General features: G+C 41.0%; 4 non-coding genes across 4 annotated transcripts; all 4 read left to right on the forward strand.

Annotated features, from left to right (window-relative positions):
* Positions 1 to 447: 447 nt before the first annotated feature.
* Positions 448 to 519, forward strand: trnap-ugg (transfer RNA proline (anticodon UGG)). Its single transcript has one exon. It is a non-coding gene; the product is annotated as a tRNA-Pro (tRNA).
* Positions 520 to 1,648: 1,129 nt separating this feature from the next.
* On the forward strand, positions 1,649 to 1,720 carry trnap-ugg (transfer RNA proline (anticodon UGG)). Its single transcript has one exon. It is a non-coding gene; the product is annotated as a tRNA-Pro (tRNA).
* A 1,133-nt stretch (positions 1,721 to 2,853) lies between these two features.
* trnap-ugg (transfer RNA proline (anticodon UGG)) lies at positions 2,854 to 2,925 on the forward strand. The gene has a single exon. It is a non-coding gene; the product is annotated as a tRNA-Pro (tRNA).
* A 1,119-nt stretch (positions 2,926 to 4,044) lies between these two features.
* trnap-ugg (transfer RNA proline (anticodon UGG)) lies at positions 4,045 to 4,116 on the forward strand. The gene has a single exon. It is a non-coding gene; the product is annotated as a tRNA-Pro (tRNA).
* Positions 4,117 to 18,096: the final 13,980 nt, after the last annotated feature.

Below are 18,096 nucleotides of genomic sequence, written 5' to 3' on the forward strand. Positions count from 1 at the left end.
CATTTATTGTTTTTCTAAACCCAACCGTCTCGTTGTTGTCCCGCGTGTCATGGAAACGTAAGCTCACCCACAAGCCTTACCTTAACTTAAAGGGGTTGTGTTAATTTTACGGAATTCCGTGAAATGATCACAATCTGTTAACACTGCACTACGTGGTTGCGGCACAGAATGTGTAAAAATTCTGTGTGGCCACCAAGGAAAACAATGCCAATGTAAAGTCAAAGAGAAATGAGGTACCAAACCCAACCGTTTTTGACTTAAAATTCATTTTTAGTAAAAGGTTATGCTTCAAAACTATTCTGTTGTCCAATGTAATCAGAAACCTTAATCTGGCGGGGGAGCCATAAAAAGATCCAGTGCCAAACTACTTGACCATTGCTCTGCAAGTCAATGACTGATCGGAGCTGTATTTCCTCGATGAAAAATTGCTAAAATGCTGTTTTATGTGGCTCGTTGGTCTAGGGGTATGATTCTCGCTTTGGGTGCGAGAGGTCCCGGGTTCAAATCCCGGACGAGCCCAAAGGATGAAGCATGGTTAATATCAAATTCGCATTGAAAGTCCAGCTATGAAGCAGATCCAACCCGGCGATGGAAAATAGGCCTATATGTCCATTTAGAGTAATTGGAAATTATACACTTTCTAATTAAAACCGAGGACTTTGTTCACAGCAGTCAATTTGTGATTAATCCTTGACTTTGGCCTATTAAGGTTAGTAGGAAGCGAAATTGTAGTAGAGCATGTTGGCGACTTTGCATAGCCCTTTTCAACTACAGTTAACAGAAGAACTGAGAAGAATATGAGGCACAAATGAGCAGGACATGCCTCATGTGGCTTGTTGATCTAGGGCAGCCTGGTCTCACAGAATTCTGTGAAATGATGAAAATCTATTAACGCTGCATTACGGGGTGATGGCACGGAATGTGTGAAATTCTGTGTGGCCACCACGGAAATCAAAGCCAAAGGGATTTCAATGAGAAGATGACGTAGCGTTAGGAGCGACTACGGTAACGAGAAGTATGAAAGGCCAAAAATCCGCAAAGGGAGGTAGGTTGGGGTGTTGGACGGGTCAAACAGAAGACCCAGTAGAGGTTGATCGTGTCACGTTTCCTAAGCCCAACCGTAACCATCCTGTTGTTATTTTCCTAAACCCAACCTTCAAGTCGTTGACCCAAGTCCCGTTATTGCTTTTCTAAACCCAACCATTTATTGTTTTTCTAAACCCAACCGTCTCGTTGTTGTCCCGCGTGTCATGGAAACGTAAGCTCACCCACAAGCCTTACCTTAACTTAAAGGGGTTGTGTTAATTTTACGGAATTCCGTGAAATGATCACAATCTGTTAACACTGCACTACGTGGTTGCGGCACAGAATGTGTAAAAATTCTGTGTGGCCACCAAGGAAAACAATGCCAATGTAAAGTCAAAGAGAAATGAGGTACCAAACCCAACCGTTTTTGACTTAAAATTCATTTTTAGTAAAAGGTTATGCTTCAAAACTATTCTGTTGTCCAATGTAATCAGAAACCTTAATCTGGCGGGGGAGCCATAAAAAGATCCAGTGCCAAACTACTTGACCATTGCTCTGCAAGTCAATGACTGATCGGAGCTGTATTTCCTCGATGAAAAATTGCTAAAATGCTGTTTTATGTGGCTCGTTGGTCTAGGGGTATGATTCTCGCTTTGGGTGCGAGAGGTCCCGGGTTCAAATCCCGGACGAGCCCAAAGGATAAAGCATGGTTAATATCAAATTAGCGTTGAAAGTCCAGCTATGAAGCAGATCCAACCCGGCGATGGAAAATAGGCCTATATGTCCATTTAGAGTAATTGGAAATTATACACTTTCTAATTAAATCCAAAACCGAGGACTTTGTTCACAGCAGTCAATTTGTGATTAATCCTTGACTTTGGCCTATTAAGGTTAGTAGGAAGCGAAATTGTAGTAGAGCATGTTGGCGACTTTGCATAGCCCTTTTCAACTACAGTTAACAGAAGAACTGAGAAGAATATGAGGCAAAATGAGCAGGACATGCCTCATGTGGCTTGTTGATCTAGGGCAGCCTGGTCTCACAGAATTCTGTGAAATGATGAAAATCTATTAACGCTGCATTACGGGGTGATGGCACGGAATGTGTGAAATTCTGTGTGGCCACCACGGAAATCAAAGCCAAAGGGATTTCAATGAGAAGATGACGTAGCGTTAGGAGCGACTACGGTAACGAGAAGTATGAAAGGCCAAAAATCCGCAAAGGGAGGTAGGTTGGGGTGTTGGACGGGTCAAACAGAAGACCCAGTAGAGGTTGATCGTGTCACGTTTCCTAAGCCCAACCGTAACCATCCTGTTGTTATTTTCCTAAACCCAACCTTCAAGTCGTTGACCCAAGTCCCGTTATTGCTTTTCTAAACCCAACCATTTATTGTTTTTCTAAACCCAACCGTCTCGTGTTGTCCCGCGTGTCATGGAAACGTAAGCTCACCCACAAGCCTTACCTTAACTTAAAGGGGTTGTGTTAATTTTACGGAATTCCGTGAAATGATCACAATCTGTTAACACTGCACTACGTGGTTGCGGCACAGAATGTGTAAAAATTCTGTGTGGCCACCAAGGAAAACAATGCCAATGTAAAGTCAAAGAGAAATGAGGTACCAAACCCAACCGTTTTTGACTTAAAATTCATTTTTAGTAAAAGGTTATGCTTCAAAACTATTCTGTTGTCCAATGTAATCAGAAACCTTAATCTGGCGGGGGAGCCATAAAAAGATCCAGTGCCAAACTACTTGACCATTGCTCTTCAAGTCAATGACTGATCTGAGCTGCATTTCCTCGATGAAAAATTGCTAAAATGCTGTTTTATGTGGCTCGTTGGTCTAGGGGTATGATTCTCGCTTTGGGTGCGAGAGGTCCCGGGTTCAAATCCCGGACGAGCCCAAAGGATAAAGCATGGTTAATATCAAATTCAGCATTGAAAGTCCAGCTATGAAGCAGATCCAACCCGGTGATGGAAAATAGGCCTAAATGTCCATGTAGAGTAATTGGAAATTATACACTTTCTAATTAAATCCAAAAACCAAGGACTTTGTTCACCGCAGTCAATTTGTGATTAATCCTTGTCTTTGGCCTATTAAGGTTAGTAGGAAGCAAAATTGTAGTAGAGCATGTTGGCGACTTTGCATAGCCCTTTTCAACTACAGTTAACAGAAGCACAAATGAGCAGGACATGCCTCATGTGGCTTGTTGATCTAGGGCAGCCTGGTCTCACAGAATTCTGTGAAATGATCAAAATCTATTAACGCTGCATTACGGGGTGATGGCACGGAATGTGTGAAATTCTGTGTGGCCACCACGGAAATCAAAGCCAAAGGGATTTCAATGAGAAGATGACGTAGCGTTAGGAGCGACTACGGTAACGAGAAGTATGAAAGGCCAAAAATCCGCAAAGGGAGGTAGGTTGGGGTGTTGGACGGGTCAAACAGAAGACCCAGTAGAGGTTGATCGTGTCACGTTTCCTAAGCCCAACCGTAACCATCCGGTTGTTATTTTCCTAAACCCAACCTTCAAGTCGTTGACCCAAGTCCCGTTATTGCTTTTCTAAACCCAACCATTTATTGTTTTTCTAAACCCAACCGCCTCGTTGTTGTCCCGCGTGTCATGGAAACGTAAGCTCACCCACAAGCCTTACCTTAACTTAAAGGGGTTGTGTTAATTTTACGGAATTCCGTGAAATGATCACAATCTGTTAACACTGCACTACGTGGTTGCGGCACAGAATGTGTAAAAAATTCTGTGTGGCCACCACGGAAAACAATGCCAATGTAAAGTCAAAGAGAAATGATGTACCAAACCCAACCGTTTTTGACTTAAAATTCATTTTTAGTAAAAGGTTATGCTTCAAAACTATTCTGTTGTCCAATGTAATCAGAAACCTTAATCTGGCGGGGGAGCCATAAAAAGATCCAGTGCCAAACTACTTGACCATTGCTCTGCAAGTCAATGACTGATCGGAGCTGCATTTCCTCGATGAAAAATTGCTAAAATGCTGTTTTATGTGGCACGTTGGTCTAGGGGTATGATTCTCGCTTTGGGTGCGAGAGGTCCCGGGTTCAAATCCCGGACGAGCCCAAAGGATAAAGCATGGTTAATATCAAATTCAGCATTGAAAGTCCAGCTATGAAGCAGATCCAACCCGGCGATGGAAAATAGGCCTATATGTCCATTTAGAGTAATTGGAAATTATACACTTTCTAATTAAATCCAAAAACCGAGGACTTTGTTCACAGCAGTCAATTGTGATTAATCCTTGACTTTGGCCTATTAAGGTTAGTAGGAAGCGAAATTGTAGTAGAGCATGTTGGCGACTTTGCATAGCCCTTTTCAACTACAGTTAACAGAAGAACTGAGAAGAATATGAGGCACAATGAGCAGGACATGCCTCATGTGGCTTGTTGATCTAGGGCAGCCTGGTCTCACAGAATTCTGTGAAATGATCAAAATCTATTAACGCTGCATTATGGGGTGATGGCACGGAATGTGTGAAATCTGTGTGGCCACCACGGAAATCAAAGCCAAAGGGATTTCAATGAGAAGATGACGTAGCGTTAGGAGCGACTACGGTAACGAGAAGTATGAAAGGCCAAAAATCCGCAAAGGGAGGTAGGTTGGGGTGTTGGACGGGTCAAACAGAAGACCCAGTAGAGCGTGATGGTGCCCCTCGTGTAACGTTTCATAAGCCCAACCGTATATACTCTTGTTATTTTCCTAAACCCAACCTTCCCGTTGTTGTCCCAAGTCCTGTTATTGGTTTCCTAAACCCAACCGTTTATTGTTTTCCTAAACCCAACCGTCTCGTTGTTGTCCCGCGTGTCATGGAAATGTAAACCTACCCACAAGCCTTTTCTTAACCTACAGGGGTTGCGTTAATTTTACGGAATTCCGTGAAATTATCACAAACTGTTAACACTGCTGTAGATCATTCTGTGAATGATATGTTCGCGTTCCATATGGACACCAAAAGACACCGTACCTCCAAGGAGTGCGCATGCGCAGTGGGTTACAAGTTCAGTAGGTGTACAGCTCCCACCATGTTATCTGTATGGTCTGTTCAGTAAGTTCAGTATTCCCAACAGAGGTTTATAAAATAAACCCATCCGGCTTGGATATAAACCATGGACTCCTCAATCATTTCAACATGGTGTCAGAAGTTGAAACGGATCTCTCGCCTGTGAGCTTCACGTTATTTTTTCTGTCCCAAACGGAGAGGGCCACATTGCTACAAATGCCGAGTTAACGTTTCAACTAAAGGCGCGATGGCGGATGGATTTCGCAGGCCGGACCCCCTCAGTTTTGACGGGAACCTTGCCGAGAATTACCGGATTTTCAAACAAGAATATGATATCTTCATAGCAGCAGCACACTCTGACAAGCTTGCCAAAACACAGTCATATATCCTCCTCAATCTCGCAGGAGCAGAGGCCATCAAACGGGAGCATTCATTTGTTTATGCGGCGGAGGTCAGGGCGCCAGGTGAAGATGGAGCCGTTGTTGTTCCGGCTGAGTCCAGAGAAGACCCCGATTGCCTGAAACGGAAATTTTGGGAAGTATGTACCCCCCAACACAACAAAACTATGGAGAGCCACAAATTCCATTCATGTAATCAAAAGCAAGATGAGACTATCAAATCCTACATCAGTGACTTGAGGATCAAAGCTAACGTCTGTCATTTTGGAAACCTGACAGATGAACTAATTTGCGACAGAATAGTGTGTGGCATCAGGAGTGACAGTATAAGAAAAGCTGGTCTACGTGACAGCAAACTAACCCTAACTAAAGCCGTTAGTATCTGCCGCATATATGAGATGACTGAGGAAAAAAATAAGACGCTAGCCAAGCCCCAAACACCCACCACTGTTGACACAATTCAGCCAAATTCCAGTGGGTGGCACCAGAGGTCAAGGTATAAACCCCAAGCTGGAAAATATGAGACAAAACCTGTCACAAACTGTAGCAATTGTGGAAACAGCCATGTCGCAGAGAGACAAGTGTCCCGGTTTTGGCCAGCAATGTCACAACTGTAAGAGATTTAACCATTATAAAAAATGTTGCAACTCCATGTCACATAACCAGAGTTATGAAAAGAAAGGCTACGCAATGCAAAAAGACTACAGAAAACAGGTTCACCAGTTAGAGCCAGAAAGGAGTGATAATGATAGTGATGACGCTTTCTGTGTGGATGGTGTTGAACTCAATGCCAAATGCGTGGATGCCATCGGTCCCCAGACTGGAGGACAGGACGAAGGATTTGTTTCACTGTACGTCCATAACAAGCCCCTAGAAATGAAGGTTGATACAGGTGCAAAGTGTAACGTAATGTCAAAAGATGCCTTCCAACAGTTTGCTGACGGCAAGCGACTAGTGAAATACAACAGAGACATCAAATTAGTGGCTTATGAAGGCAGCAAAATAGAGACTACAGGAATAGACACACTGCCATGTTGTTTAGATGGACAGCAACCATAGACCGTTAATATAAGTGGACAGAGCATCCGGTTTCGAAAAGTGCAACCAGTGCGGAAGTAACTTAAACCTGCATTCTATCTGAATTCCTGCAGAGGGCGACACACGTGGTTGCAAAAGAGGTTGGTTTCAATAGAAGTCTATGGAGAAATGAGCCACTTCTCACTTGATTTATTACCTCAGTAAACATCTTCATAATGAGTTTATGGTCTCGATCGCTAGTTCTAAGTATTCTGCAATACAGAATGATGTTAATTTTTGAAATTACGGTCTCAATGATATTAAAATAATAAAGCCGGGGGTGTTTTAGGGCGTGGCTATGATGTGATTGACAGTTCTCGGCCTGTCAATCATGACATAGTGTTAGCAAAGCTTGTCCACGGCACGTGAACAGTGTTGCCAAGTCCGCTTATTATAAGCGACTTTGGGCTTGTTTTTTTGTAAAGTTGCTTACAAATATTGGTAGTCGCGGTTGCGTTTTTTTTGGGCTTGTCACTAAAGTGTGTTGCTTATTTGGGCTTGTTCCCAGCTTGTCCTTGCGGTTCGCTCAATCCCGCCCTTTCCACATAAACACTATAGACAGCAGCGTTATTTCCCACCCACTTCCTGCTTCTAATTGGCTCTGACCCAGATGGAAACGAGTACCAGCCAATCAGAGGCAAAGCAGGGCAGTCTGTGTTTTCTGGTTAGGAAAATGCGCGAGTAGCGACTAATGGTGAGTGGACTGAAGGAGAGTTTTTGGAGGAATAAATGGGATGGATAAAGTGGGTGAAATACGGGAAGAAGTATAATAAGAATCGGAGAAAGGAGGAAAAGAATGGATTCTACCCGTCCTTAGGAACAACTCAAAATCACTGTGAAAAAGTGTCTATATTTCAAATCCCATCAGTTTTTTAATGTTAAATAATGTTTAAAAACTCCCTCCTGTGGTCATTGTCCTAAAGCTCAGGAGGGGAAATAAATAAACTCTAGCCTACCGTGTGTACAGTTTACCAATCTGTCCACATGGATTGTAAAACCGTGCATTTTTTCTCTTCCAGGATCTTAGGGGGGCTCCGTAGAAAAAGTCGCTTATTTGGGCTTGTTTTCAAAGGGCTGGTTGCGTATTTGTCTCGCAAGATCTGGCAACACTGCACGTGAACTTCATTTTGGGGGTTGGCCACGTTTCATCGCTGTGGCTGTGACACTTTGGTCAGCTAATAATGTCTTGTTCAGCGTTGGGTTGCACGGCAAGACACTCAAAGGAATCGGCAGTTCATTTTTTCGGTAGGTAAAATTATATTTTGTTTTAATACAGTTTTTCGTTAGCCAACGTAAGCATCTCAATTAATATCAGTTAGCTAGCTTCTAGATTAAGGTGACCAGATTTCTCAGACAAAATCCGGGACATTTTCAGCTCAGAAGCGTATTACCTCCAAACAAGTAATGTTTTATTTTTGTAAAACTTAAAATGGGACACTAGCCCTAGAGCTGTTCTTATTAGGGGCTGAGCCCCCCAAGTCTGATCCTAGACCCACCCCTGCTGCTACTTCCTACTCCACTCCATTACACCTCAAGATAGAAAGTCCTAATATTTCAAGATAAAAAAATCCATCCTTATACTTCAAGATAAAAAGTCCTAATATTTCAAAATAGAAAGTCTTAATATTTCAAAATAGAAAGTCCTAATAGTCCTAATATTTCAAGATAGAAAGTCCTAATATTTCAAGATAGAAAGTCTCAATATTTCATAATGTTGTAATGTTACTGAACTACTGACAGCTTTTGCTTTAGTGCTCAAGGCTTGTTTCTGCAACAGCTCCTTGAGAATCAGATCCAACAAAAACTACTGAGGACATATTTTCCTTTGACAGTGATGCAGTATTAAACGAGATCGCTGCAATGTAAGTTAATAGGATAATTGTCCAGCTTGTATTTACGTTCATAAAAGTGCTCGTTTAGCTGCTAAGTGTCTGACAACATTATGGGAAGGATTTCTAAGGAGGTCGACCTTTCTGTTAAAGATTAAGATCCTTTTTAAAACATAAAAGTCCGCGAAATTGCGTTCGCCAAACCCACCAGACTCCATGTAAATAATCAGTGATTTTAGCATCGTAACACACGGCTTTCTAAAACAACTCTGAGCACCGCTGGCTCTGGCGGTCTGGAGCCTGCGTGTGTTGGGTGTGCGATTATCGGCTACGTTTTTTCTTTCTTTCATTCCAATTTCGGGTCTTTCAGTCACAGTGAAAACCGGGGACATTTCCGTGGACAGATCCAGCCGGGGACAGGTAGCCAAAATCGGGGACTGTCCCCGGAAACCGGGGACGTCTGGTCACCCTATTCTAGATTGCACCTTGCTAAGCAAGCTAGCAGGCTAACTAATAAGGCTATGCAGACCGTATAAACGCATGCAGTCTATGTATAAACTTATTAAAATATATTTAATGTTACAGTCGAATACAGTAGGTATGCACCGATCTCGCCAACGATCTCGTCTGTGATCTGTTGATCTGTAATAGGTGGTATGAGTGCTAATCGATGCGCATGTAATGGTAACGTTAGCTTAAAATCAAAGCCTGATGTAGCTAACGTTATATTGCAAATTCATAAACCCTATTAGCAAGGGGTAAGATCATCGTGGAACAGCGTGTGATTTAGAAATAACCCCTCACATCTGAGTTTCGTGTGGCGGATTTGTACGTCAAACGTAGACCTGCTTTTGAGTCAAATATATGTATCCCGAAAGTTTGGGCAACGTTACCCGGAGGCGGGCGAAAGACGGCCATGGCGAGGCCTGCACACCCCACCCCAGTCGGGGCTGCGGATCTTTCTGGGCGAGAGGTTATGGGGCACCCTGTCACCCTCGCCGCGGCAGCACCCACCCAGCATCACCATCACCACACGGACTAAGCTGCGGGAGGGAGCGCGTTGACTTGGAGACGGAGGTCTCCGGGTGGGGGGGTGGGTCAGATTGTTAGCGATAAAATGGCGCACATGAAACAATTAGACATTATTGTAAAGTTACGTTGGCGTATGACATTATATTAATCTATTAAATATACATTTCAATCATTTTCATTACAGATGCATACAGCAGATGTGGTGCCTTGTTAGTGTAAATTGATAGTATATAAACCTTTGGGATGCGAGTTCTAAATGCACAACATGAATTTCTGTCCTAACAGACTTCCTTTTGATGAGGCCAGGCTGAAGCAATGGGTGGTGAACATGAGGAGAGAGAGACCAGCAAATGGAACCACGTCACGTCTGCAGTTAACACTTTGAGGAAGGTCAGTTTGTTTAGAGACAAGCAGGTATTATTAATTTCAATGCATCATTTAGTGTGTGTCTCATAAATTAACTCATATATTAAGATAATTAATTGTGATCTACCGTGCCTTAACTACATGTTTGTCTTTTACTGTAACTACAAAGGTATCCACACTGAAAACTGAAGGACCAGAGCCTCCAGAAGGAAGACCTGGTGTATAGAGCGGCGTATTTGATGCCATTTCATCTGGATGTGGAAACCAGACAGCGTTGACCACATCCAAAGTTCTCAAATGTGTTCCGATTGTAAAAATGCCAGAAAATCATTTTTCGTTCAGCTTCTTCTGCTGGAAGGATGGACCAACTTTTGGCACTTGGTAGTTAGAGGTTCAATTTATTGTGGTTGACTTAGTTTCTGCTGTAGTTTGATAGGTGATAGTAGTAACATTAAGTAGTTTTGTGGATTAAAACTTTTATAAATATTAAACTGGAATAAAATAATGAATATACTCTAGCAGTCACCACTTTCACAGGTGAAAGTATGTTTGGTAATTTCACATGAAGGGTCTTGTATATTTTATGTATTTATGTACTGTTAGAATTAAATATTGACATTGCATGTCCTTGTATGGTTTTTAGTTTTCATACTTTAAAAATGTCAGTAACAAATCCGAGCTGTCACCATTCCTCCTTCAAATATTTAATCTAGCTCTAAAAGAGGGTAAGATGCCACCATCATGGAAACAGGCCACGATATCTGTAATTCACAAAGAGGGAAAGGACCGACTTAATTGTAGCTCCTATAGACCTATCTCGGTCCTTAATATTGATTACAAGCTTTTCACATCAATCCTTTCAAAGAGAATTGAAGAGATACTTCCACTACTTATTTCTACTGATCAGACAGGTTTTATCCCACAAAGACAAACTCATGATAATATAAGGCGTACATTACATATATTGCACCATATTAAAAAACGTCAAATACAAGCTGCAACGATCAGCCTTGATGCTGAAAAAGCTTTTGATTCCGTAAGTTGGGCCTTTCTGTATAGAGTACTAGAGAGATTCGGATTCCACTCGGATTTTGTTACAGTGATCAGGGCACTATATACAAAACCAACCGCGCAGATAAAAATAAATGGTCACTTATCAAATACTATTGGACTAGAACGTGGAACAAGACAAGGCTGCGGACTTTCCCCCTTACTCTTCGCCCTCTATATAGAACCGTTAGCCCAATTAATTCGGCAAACGAACAGTATAAAAGGTATAAATATCTCCGGGGATGTACACAAAGTGGCGCTATACGCTGATGACGTATTACTGTACATAAGTGAACCAAACACATCACTTCCTAAATTATTTCAGACTCTGAACAGCTTTGGGGATTATGCTGGTTATAAATTAAACGTAAATAAGACACAGATATTGACATTTAACTATATCCCTCCAAAAACAATAAGGGATGAATTTACTCTTAAATGGGACCGGACCACTTTAAAATACCTAGGTATCATAATCCCCAAAGACATAACCACCATAGCTAAGGGTAACTATGATGATCTTTTGAATAAAGTGAAACTTGATGTAAAGAGATGGACCGTCATCCCCTTCATGAGTTTAATCCAAAGAGTTGAATCTGTAAAGATGAACCTACTACCAAGATTCCTATTTCTCTTCCAAGCTCTCCCGGCAGAAATTACAAAAAAGCAATTTTTAGAGTGGGACAGAATGATTTCTAGATTCATATGGTTAGGAAAAAAGCCGAGGATCAGATTTAAAACATTACAGCTCTCCAAAGAAAACGGGGGTATGGCTATACCACACCTTAGAAATTATTTCTACTCTGCACAAATTAAACCCCTGATGAACATGTGTAATACAAATTACCATGCTAGGTGGAAGGACATTGAAGTACTCCTTATGTCAGAACCACCTTTACAGGCAATACTGGGAAATAAAGAATTAGAGAAGACCCTATGCAAGATTGAAAGCCCTTGGATAAAATCACAATTAAAAATCTGGTCGGAGGCTAAACATGAATATAAATTGGACAGCAATCTGAAGATAATAAGATGGTGTGCATATGACCCTGATTTCAAACCCAATCAAACAGATGTTGGATTCCAGAACTGGCTGTCCAAGGGTATAACAACACACTTCTCGCTAACTGATAAAGGCAAAGTGAAAGATTTCCACACACTTGAAACCAGTCATAATCTGAAGAAACAGGACTTTTACAGGTATTTACAGATACGTCATTATCTTAATCAAGAAGTTATTCGGTTCACAGATGAGCAAGAACCAGTGCTTCATGAAATATTGATGGCATACCAGGCAAAAGTTAAAAAGGGTTTTATCTCACGGCTGTACAAGGGTTTTATGACTAAACAAACAATTTCGACATTATATGTAAAAACGAAATGGGAAAAGGAAAGTAACGTGAAAATAACTGTTGAGGAGTGGAGAGATTACTGCGCATCACAGTGGAAATGCACAAACTCATATTCATGGAGGGAATTTGGTTGGAAATGTTTGATCAGGTTTTTTATTTCTCCGAAGCAAAAAATTTCAGGTACCGGGGAGGAGACCAAGTGCTGGAGACAGTGCGGAAGTGATGATGCCAACCATTGGCATATATTCTGGGATTGTCCAGTACTAAAACAATTTTGGTTGGATATACTAAAAGATATCGAAAATATCCTTAACATAAATGTACCCTTCAAATTCACCAATTTTATCCTGGGGAATACAGACTTTATACCTGATAAAGAAAAATATCTCTTCAGAATTTTAACCATTGCCGGTAAGAAAACTGTCACTAGACACTGGCTCCTTCCTGATCCCCCTACTCTGGAAAAATGGAGAGATTGTGTTAATGAAATCTACCAGATGGAAAGACTGACATTTTCGCTCCGTTTGCAGACAAATAGATTTGTACTCTTATGGTCTAAATGGATATCCTATGTTAATCAAACAGAACACGCAGGAATGTTGTCCTGAATCCTATTAAGACAGTGGTAACTAAGGGTTGTTTTTACTGTACTGTATTTTATGTAACGTTTATCGACAACTTCTGTATCGTCCTTCTGTTTTTATATGTATTGGAGATAAGTCTCACAGTAATGCACCCTCTGTTTTGTGTTCCAATGTGTTTCTTACCATACTTAAAAAACGGGAACGTTGGGAATACGAATCTTTGGTCCAGATTGTAGACTGGAATTGTGATGTACTTTCAACTATGGTATTGTTCCCATGTTTTCATAAATAAAAAAATAAAAATTAGGCTTATTGACAATGAATTTCAAAAATAAATTTTGTAAAACTAAAAAAAAAAAAAAAAAAAAAAAAAAAAATGTCAGTAACTAATGATTAAATCAAATGTACCTGATACATTTGATTTAATCATTAGTTACTGACATTTAATAAGTTGTTTAATTCTCCTTTGCAATTTGTGATCATACGCTATGATTTTACAATAGCCCTGCACAGATTAAACAGCACCTAGTGCATTTTCAATTACCTACTAAAAATGTTCAAAATACACAAGAAAAGCAAGTATGGTAACATTTGTGTATTAAAGCCAAAATAGAAAGACACTTTTAATCAATTACAAATTCTATAAAATCACCAATGTCTTCTTGTATGACTACAATGCTGGATGTTCCTATAGTTACTTCAGAAAAACAACAAATGTAGCTTTAGAAGGACCTTTATTTCACATTCAAATGGGCATCAACTTAAAAAAAATACATTAACCAAACACTAAAGATTTTTAAAAATGTATGAATTAAATAATGTAGTTCACCTTTTACAAGAGTAAATTACATACATAAAACACTGCTGTGGGTTAAGGTAAAGGCAAACTTAACTGTCACAAGACATGTCTGCATAATAAAGAGGTCGTTGAATCTCTGTCACACTGTTAATTACAGTAGAAATGGTTGACATTACAAATCACAATATAAAAATACAGCTTAACATTTAAATCTTACAGCACTTGTGCTATCATGCCTGGATACTGTAGGTGGAGGTGCTGCAGGTGGAGGTGCTGCAGGTCCTCCTTCATCCCTGCGACGAGGTTGACGCACTTGACATCTCCCAGGTCATTCCCGCCACAGTGAATAAGGAGGACGTCCGGGACAGCTCTTCCTTGTAGGGACTGGTAAAAGAAAGCGAGAAGTCTCTTCCACCGCAGACCAGCCAAGCAAATATTTTAAGCTATAGAGAAAAAGGATAAATGAACAGCACTCTTAATTACACACTATTTGAAAATACATGCTTATCCATAGCCATGAGGACATCTGTTACCCGCATGGCACAGCGGATGGATACATTTGAGGGGAAGATGGATAAGCTGCTCCTGCTCTTACGGAGCTCCCCGTCACCTCCCTCTGCTCCAGTTGATGACATGTTGCTGTTGCCCTGCTCAACAATCACAGAGCTGCAAGTGTTCAACAGGAGTCTCAGTCAACAGGAGAGAAGGAACTAAATGGTAATTAAGTGCCCGTAGTCCTGCGTAGGCCTCCCTTGATAATAATCTATCAATATTTGTGATCAGAAAAAACAGGGATGATAGTAAGGAAATTTGTCTTGCTTTGTCAACTTGTTCAGTCTTAGTATGACATATTCAAACTTTTGTTTCTTTCTTTTTAGGCCAGCTGAGAAGGACTGAGCCTTCAAATCCATGGAGCTCTTTTTGTTGAGCTGTTGGCCGGCCACCTTCTACACTGCTGCCATTCTCCTGCCTCCTCCCCTCAAATACTGTATTTTACAGACTTTAAGTCGTATTCTTTTCGTAGTTTGGCTGGTCCTGTGACAGTCCGGTGAGACTTGTATATGAAAATATATATCATTTAAAATGTTTTTAAATGTTAATTCATAATGAAACATTACCCTCTATAGCCACGAGAGGGCTCTCTAGGCTGGGGACAACTCAATGCTGCTCTTAAAGACAACTGAGAAAGACTGAACGCAAACTAAATGCCCCAAAAAGAAATCCTTGTCTCCAGATTAAAAACTGCAGGTGGTAAAATATGCAGCTGAAACGGTAATCGAGCATCAGAAAGAAAGTTTAGAGTGAGTTAGGAACCTGTGAGGGACCGGCGAAAAGGTAACTTTTACTGAAGTGAAGAAAACGATGGAAGCTAATCGCGGGCTGAAGGCAAGGCCAGATGGAGGACGGGTCCATATGGGACTGCAAGGCTTTTCAACGGTATTTATAATCAATGCCCTGGTGGTAGTTTTGTGTGCTATTGCGTAGTTGAATAATTGTTAATGTGTTACCGTTAACATAGCGGGCACCTACCGTATTCGGCTTGTTCTGTGTGCTATCGTATAGCTAGTTGAATAACTGTTAATGTGTTACTGTTAACATATAACGGCCACCTACCGTATGGTCCAGTGTTAAAATACGGTACTTTAACATTCGAATATGCAGCTTGCACGCTGAATTTGCACTATTGTGTCTATATTGCCAATAAAACTGATTGTGATTATTGTATGTTTTGTAATTTTTTATATTGTATATTAAAGTTTTAAATCTCATCAACTTTGCCTCTTAATTAATTTCTGCTAAGTTTAAAGTAATAGTACAATTGGTATCATGGTTTTTAAAGTTTTTTAAAGGTTAGAGGATTGTAAAAAAGAACGTTCGGGTAACGTTCGCTAAAGGTTGCAACGTTCGGGTAACGTTTGCTAAAGGTTGCAAAGTTAGGATAACGTTAGGGGAACGTTAGCTAAAGGTTGCAACGTTAAGATAACGTTAGGGGAACGTTTGCTAAAGGTTGCAACGTTAAGATAGTGTTAGGGGAATGTTCGCTAAAGGTTGCAACGTTAAGATAACGTTAGGGGAACGTTTTAGGCACGTTCCCGCAACCAAAAAACAAGTGTTCCCAGAACGTTCTGGGAACCAAAAATTGTTAGCTGGGTGGTCCCCTTTTGGGGCTGAAAACGAGCAGACGTTTCTTACATCATGTGTTCATGTTGTACCCATTCATTACTGCATTGGTACTGTATTATTGTAATCATTTGTAATTAATTCCTGTTCATGCACTTTTATCTTTAATATGGGGGTGGGGGGGGGGGTTGTTACTGGCCAACATGCGTCAGACTGGTCTGGAATATCAGAACAGCTGTAGTTAATAGGGATGAATGAGTACGGCATTATCTGTATCTGTATCTGTGTACCACATGAATTTTCTGTATCTGTATCTGTACTCGGACTGGGCGGGGCCTAACCCGGAAGTGGACAGAATTTAACCGTGGGTCGGGTTGTCTTGAAATGGGTGTACTGGCCTCACTAAGTGTAGCTTTTCAGCGGTCCAGCAAGCTTACAACCATCAGGCTAGGACGAACAAAGAACGTAGATGCAAGAGATCTTCATTCCTTTTCTCCTTTCCTTTATTTATGCTGTAAAACTGAACACAAATAAAACTACTTTTAGTCCATTTTGTCTCGTCGTATATGCTACAAACACACTTGCTAGCTGCGCATATGCAACAAACACCGTTACAGCCAAGAACAAAACGGCTTATACATTTCCCCAAAACTTTGAATATAACGTTTATACTTATGGGCATTGCCTTCGTGAGGGTATAAAAACATACATAGGCAACTGCAAATAACTTGTCCGGAGACAGCAGAACAGACAATCGTGTCGGTGACTAATCTTGTGTGTCTGCACGGTAAAACAGGAAATATAACGTTCAATTACCCAGCAGTCCATTCTCAATACCCACTACCGTCAGTAGATGGTGGTCTAACATAGCAAATTATATACAAACTTGTGTAAAGAAACAGAAATAAAGTCTTGGTCTGCTCAGACCATGACAATGGGCGTGGCTTTAACCGGTATGTTATTTTAAGCATGCAATTGATATGGGTTGATCATAAATTGTTATATTTATTGCTGATTAGAAAACTATTTACATGACAGCATCAGCATTGAGCTTCAGATCAATCGTGTTGTCATGGTAACAAACAAACTATATTCAGAACAAGTTTTGCAACAATGAATACAACACATGTAGTTGCAATTATGAAGTAAAATGTAATGAATAAGAGTTTTCATACTAAATATAACTTTCTTTTTTAACTTTACATTTTTTCATGATCAGTGGGATTTTTTTTTTGTTTGGTTCTTTTTTTATTTTTATTTCAACACCAGGTATGTGTGAGTGTGTGTGTGAGTAAGAGAGAGATACAGAGAGAGGAGAGAGACAGACAAACAGAGAGAACCAGACAGAGAGAGACATGGAGAATTGCAGCAGAGGGTGTCGAGCAGGAACATGGAGGCAGCAGGTGACTCCAAACACAGATCCAGAGCAAGAAACACCTGCAGGAAGCGATAGAAGGAGAGAGGAGAGGGCAAGATTCTGGTATGGGGGCAAGAGAGCACAAGACTCCGGGAAAGGGAAGAAGTCGAGTTAGTAACATGCATTAATGGGATGAGGTTACATTCAGATGGAAAAAAGGAGGAAGAGACAGGTGCTCAGCGCATCATGGGAAGTCCCCCGAGCAGTCTAGGCCAGGGGTTGGCAACCCGCAGCTCCGGAGCCGCATGCTGCTCTTTGATCCTCTGATGCTCAGCTGTTAAAAAATGATTAATGAATATTTAATTAAAACATATTTTATTTTAGTTTTTACAGCAAATTAAAGACATCAGTTCAGCTGTGGCCTACTCAATTACCTGTGATGAATCTAAAGACAAAGGTGATATTGAACAAATAGCGCTGTTCTGCATGTAAACTCGACTGGGCCACAAGAAGAAATTATCAAGTTGATACCGCTAAAAGGCCAAACATGGGGCGAGGACGTCTGTGAGTCTTGAATTGTTTAAGACAGGGGTCTTCAACAGGGGGTCCGTGACCCCTAGGGGGTCCGCGGAGGTACTGCATGGGGGTCGCGAAAGTTTTGGTTGATTAGACCTTTTTTTTTATATTCCCCCCCTGCCAATTTTTCCACTAATTGAAATGTCTTTAAATACACATTAACATGAATTCAACACACTGTAGTAAACAGATAAATGGAGGCAGAAGATGTCTTTCAGTCATCAATGCACACATGGCACTATAGGACCAGTTTGATATAACACAATTTTATACAATATATATAATTAGGGGGTCCCCGCTCCATCTCGCCATTAGTTTGGGGGTCCTTGGCCTGGAAAACGTTGAAGACCCCTGGTTTAAGAGCAAGAGGAATCAATACCACCCACCTGGTGTCAGTGGCTACAGACGGGGCACAGAGTATGACAGGAGCGCACAAAGGCTTTGTGGCTTTACTGCAGAAGTCGCTGGACAGAAAGTTGCTGACTTTTCACTGCATCCTACA

The sequence above is a fragment of the Etheostoma spectabile genome, unplaced genomic scaffold (assembly GCF_008692095.1).
Source record: "Etheostoma spectabile isolate EspeVRDwgs_2016 unplaced genomic scaffold, UIUC_Espe_1.0 scaffold00018918, whole genome shotgun sequence".
In the NCBI taxonomy this organism is placed as follows: Eukaryota; Metazoa; Chordata; class Actinopteri; order Perciformes; family Percidae; genus Etheostoma; species Etheostoma spectabile.